Genomic DNA, 5,775 nt, shown 5'->3' with positions numbered 1-5,775 from the left:
CGCCACCACTTCTGGCATTATCCTCCAACTAAAGATACCAGGATAAGTGATTCACAGGGACATGGAGCTACACCCGGAAACCTCCATTCCCTAACCTAGGGTCACCTTGGATTCCAGCTGCACACAACTGACACTGCTCCAAGCAGAGACAGTCATCTCCCGGAAGCCAAGCTGTCCCTCAAGTTAAGAGGATTCCTCCAGAGCTATGGAAGCAGGACTGAGAAAGTGATCAGCCAGACCCTTGCCCACGTGGCACCCAATAGAACCGTACTGCATTCTTTTATGAACCGGCCAGCCCGACCCACCTCTGCAGACCTGTTCCCTCTCCACTTTTTCCGACCCAAATTTTTTCCTACATCTTACTTACCTTTGTCAGGGGACTGGCTTATGTTTGTCAGAGCTGGCCTCCCCTTTATTTTCTCTCTTTAAATAAAATTTTTTCCTGTCAGTTCATACTGTTGGGTCAGTTTTAATTTCCATTATCACTAAAGCAAGGACTCATGCTAGCTTGGTAACCATTTCATCTTCCGAATTTTCCTGAGGATTTAAGGGAGCATCAAACCCATCTATAAATCTGGTTGCACGCTTGGGTACCCATGCGATTGAGACTGGTGGTGCGAGCTAAGGAATTAAAGACAGGACTATCCTAAATATCCTCTTTCCTCTTGGCACAACTGCTGCTGGCGAGTTTACAAAATGTTCCAGTCTTCTATGTGCCTGTGTGTGTATAGTTTTTTATTTGCTTTCCCTTTTTCTTTTTTCTTTTTTTTTTTTTTTAATGGAGAGCATTCCTGAGCCTTGGACAATAACGGGAAGGGGCCAGAAGAGAGGAAACAGCTATCACTAAATGCTCATGTTTCAACCTTGGTACTATCAAGGAACACTATAAGAAAGTGGTTAAGCACAAACTGACGTCTCACCCTCCTAGAAGTCCCACACCACCAGTCTTCCCTTCACCTCTCTCCTCACATCTTACAATCAGTGCAAAAGGCTCTGTCCTGATTTGGAGAAGAACTGTTCACATTGCAATCATTGTGCTTGGGAACAAAGGAACATGTGGATCAAAGGCTTGGGGTCTTCAGCCCCACTGCGATCACGTGACCGCCCAGCTCAAAGGCAGCCCTGTTAACTAAAGGGCTGGTTGGAAGCTTCTGGCCTTTTAAGGGGAGGCCATGTAGTTACCTAGAAACAGCCCCCACACACACACACCACATCTTTTGCGCTGTTTTGCAGAGTGCTCCCAACACTCCTTCCGGAGACTGTTTAGCCATTGCACGTGGTACCCCGTGATGAGAGTGAAACTTGCAGCTCCGCACCCTTCTAGCCCCCAGTTTTAATTTGGTTTTCCACTAGAACTTTAGAATTGATTTGTCTATCCTCATATTCTAAAATTCTATTGGTAGTGTGACTGTAATGAAATTTCAACTTATATATTAACTTAAGGAAAATTCTCATTTTTTTAAATGTTAAGGCTTCTTATCTATAACAACAATAATGAATACATGTTTTAATTTGTTTAAGTCTCTTTTTTGTTCTCAGAAGTGTTTCTGGGGCCAGGGATATAGCTCAGTGGCACAAGTGCCTGCCTGGCAAGCGCAAGGTCCTGAGTTTGATTTCTGGTACCAAAAAAAAAAAAAAAAAAAAAAAGGAGTATTTCTGTATTCTTCATATAGCTGTCCTATATTTGATACTGAGTTTACTCTTAGGTGTTTTACCTTGCATTGTTATTACTGAATGGTATCTTCCATTGGATTTTCTAACTGCTTATTACCTACGTACAGTGGTCACCCAACACTCTTTTGGGGTATTGGTGAGAGTGAATCCAGGGCATCACATATGTCAGACATACAGTATACCACTGAGCTACAGCCCCAACCCTCAGTAATTTCAATATGGCTAAAGTAGGTATCTTGCTTTAAAAAGGAGAGGAAGATTTTGGTCTGCTTTTATGCCTGCTTTTAAAGTCTGAAATAAGAAATAGTAGAATGTGATGATCCAGCTGTCACAGGGGGGGTCTAAACTTGGGGTAAGTTCATCAGAGCCCTGCAGTTATAACCTGTGATCAGGAGCTAAAGCAAATCATTCTGAAAGCAACTGAGCTGAGAGGTGGTCCCCTCTCCAAGACCACATACAAACTTCCGGACAGAAACATTCTCATTTAAAGTCTTCTGGACTGAAGGAGATCCTATAACCCACTACGCTTCCACATTAGGAATTTGAGGATTGATATTGCTCTCATCACCATATAACTCTGTCTTCTACAACTACACATAGCTTGTTTATTTCCTTCTTCCCTCCTTTCCACCCACCCTCCTTCCTTCCTTCCCTCCCTCCCTTCTTCCCTTCCTTCCTTCCTTCCTTCCTTCCTTCTTCCTGGTGCTGGGAATTGAACCAAGCCTTGCACATGCCAAGCAAATGCTCTAGAGCTGAACTCCAGCCTGGGCTACATAAAGAGATCTTGTCTCAGAAAAGATAAATGGGGGCTGGAGACATAGCTCAGCAGCACAGCGTGACTGCCTGGCAAGTGCAAGGTCCTGAGTTTGATCCTTGGTACCAAAAAAAGAAGAAAAATTTAAGCTCCCTTTAGGTGCCTGTACTGGTAGACAAAAGGAAATGGGAACCTTAACAATGTATGTATTACATGCTTGCAATATACCAGGCATTGGGCTTTATGTGACCATCTCCTTTAATCCCTTCAATAACCATCTGGGGAAAGGACTATTATTATTATTTTCCCTGTTTTACAGATGGGAAAACTGAAGCTTAAAGAGATGAAGTGAATTGTCCAAGGTTATACAGCTATTAGTGCTAACACGGAGATTTTAATCCACGTATGTTGAATCCCCAGCCTACACTCCTAGTAGCTTTTAGCGCTAATATATTTTCACAGGAGAGGGAAAAAACACCCAAATCACACCTTAACTAAACTGAAACATCAATCTTTATTTAACATTTTATAGTAGCCATGGGGGTGTGTGCTGTTCACATTGTCCGTTAAGTGAGCGCTTGACGTGAGGAGTGTAGTTAGCTGGCCATGTCCAGCAGGAACACCTTTAGAATCTACCCTAGCATTGTCACCAGTAGCATACTCCCGTTGGGCCACTCCCAGCCAATGACTATATCTGTAGAGGAGCTAGAACCAAGCCATTCCTGTCCAACACAGATCTCCCCACTGGGCAATCTCTGTGCCAGAACAACCCCACAGGCTTGGCTGAGACTCACTCAGAGCCACACAAAGCTAAAGCCATTCCTACCCGGTTCTCCTTCCTCCTCCTCAAACTGCACACCACTAAGAGGTTCTCCCCCTACTCCTGTGTCCTCTTTCTATCATCCACTGTGATATCTCTTTCCCCAAAGAGGTTATCATCTTTGTGGCTCTCCTATGGATTTTCTTAAATATTTCTATATATCTCTTTGCTTTAGGAGGGGACACAATGCTATATAGTCTGACCTGAGCAGCGATGAAGCTGGTTACCAGGTCATGTTATGTTATGGGTCATGAGCATGATCTCTGGTCAAGCACTCAAGAGATCAGTTAAGTTATACTGTACTCAGCTATAAAATATTCACTTGTCAGTTCAACTGCCTTGTTAATATATTCTTTGGTTACTACCCCTGTTTCCTTTCCTGTACAGGAGACATAGAAAGCTATTTAATATGTCTATATTTCTGTCAATCCTGACTACCTAGTGTTATGGGCACACAGACTGAAACTTTATTACTATATTGCATTGGCTTTCAGGCTCCATCAATTGTAACACATGCCATTTTAAGGTGACATTTAGAGACTACATTTCATTCTTCTGTCATATGAAAGTGTGGCCCATATGCTGGTGAGTCGGTTTTCCACGAGATTATTCAGGAACCTAGATTCTTTCCCTCTCATTGCTCTGCCATTCTTAGGCTACTGCAGTCCTCCTCGGGGTTTAGGTTGAGTTGTTAGAACATCTATGTCCTATGTCTGAATAAGGGGAGAGGGGAGGAAACCCCAGGCAAGCAGAAAAGTTTAAAGTATATCAAAGTTGCACAAAATCACTGGCAAAAGTATAGTCCTTTGATCATCACAAGGAAGGCCAGAAAATGCCTCTGGCTGGATGGCATACCCCCAGGGAAAAAGGTAGACTGGACTCAGGGTCAATAACTAGCAGTTTTCCAGAAGAAGCAAAGAAGAAATCAGAGGTATATTCCTCCTCTTCTCTTCCTTCATGCTGGGAATCAAACCTAGACCCTAAAAACAAAGAACAAAAAACAAAAAACCCCAGAGCCTTAGGCACACAAAGCAGGTGCTCTGCCGCGGAGGTACCCCCAAGTCCAGCAGTGTCAGCCACATTGCACCGTGGAAAGCCTGGGATGGCCTGGGTTCTGTTCTAGCCCTGCCGTTATCTTCTCTCGCCTATGCGTTGAACGCTGTATCATTCTCTCTCTGAGTACTGTGTCAGCTGTAACCCACACATGCTGACATGTTCCAGGTTCATTTACATTCAGTCAGAATATTTTCTAATTTCCCTTCTGTCTTCCTTTTTAAGAAAGGGTTATCTAAACTTGTGTTTAATTTCTAAAGAATTGAAAATTTTCTAAATTTAATGCTTTACTTGACTTGTGGCTTAATTGTTTTTTGATTGAGGATTTATTTTGTGTTATTTAAGCTATTTTAAAATGTGTTATGATTTGTCTTATGGTCTAGAATATGGTCTATGTTGGCAATGTCGAATGTACATTTGAGAAGAATGTGTAGTCTTCTGTTATTAGACAAAAATGTCATTAGGTGTGGTTTGTTGATGACATTATTTAGGTCTTCTATATCCTTACAGATTTTGTTGTTCTGTCAGTTATTAAGAGAAATATCAAGGTCTCCAGATCTCTATTTCTCTTTTTGTTCTGTCTTTGCTTCATGTATTTTTTAGCACTCACACTTAGGATTGTTATTTTTTGTGAGTTGATTCTTTTATCTTTATATAATGGCAATCTTTATCCATTTATTTCAGTTGGAGTTTAATTTGTTGGATCTTAACTTAGCAATTTGTGGTAGGCAGAATAATGCCCCCCCCAGATGTCTGTATCTTAATATCCAGAACATGTATATATGTTAGGTTGCAAAGGTTGCTCACCAATTGATCTTGAAACGGAGAAATTACCCCAGGTTATTTGGATAAACTGTATTCATAAAGGTCTTTTTAAGTAAAAGAGGAAGTGAGAATATGAGAGTCAAGGAAAAACATGTAATGGGAACAGGTTGGAAGGAGATGACTGCCGGCTTTGATGCCGGAAAATGAGCAAGCTGTCAAAGCTGGAAAGGGCAAGAACACTGATTCTCCTCTGGAGCACACATTGCCTTGAAATTTGGTCTGTCTACTGCTTCTAGCTTGACCTTTTCAGGGACAGTTTTTTGGCCTTGAACTTTGTGTTGAAAATCAAGATGGGAAGTTTACCCCTGAAATATTATTTCAGCCAGCAGAATGCAGAAAATTAAGACACAGATTTTCAGCTGACAATACGCTCAGGCAATGAGATGTGGTAGAAAGCAAGCATTTTATATGCTTAACAGTATTCCTGTATGGATTTTCTTTCTGAGTTAAAAATGTAGCATAGCCAGGCATGGTGGTATGCATCTGTAATCCCAGCTGTTCAGGAGGCTGAGGGAGAGGATCACAAGTTTAAGGCCAGCTTGGGAAATTTAACAAGACCGTGTCTCAAAATAAGGTTAAAAAAAATTTTTTTTAATGGGCTGGAATGTAGTTCAATGCTTCCTGTGTTCAATCCCCAGGATGAAAGAAA

The sequence above is a fragment of the Chinchilla lanigera genome, unplaced genomic scaffold, assembly GCF_000276665.1.
Source record: "Chinchilla lanigera isolate Chin_1 unplaced genomic scaffold, ChiLan1.0 scaffold00024, whole genome shotgun sequence".
Lineage (NCBI taxonomy): Eukaryota > Metazoa > Chordata > Mammalia > Rodentia > Chinchillidae > Chinchilla > Chinchilla lanigera.
This window is presented reverse-complemented; position numbering follows the sequence as displayed.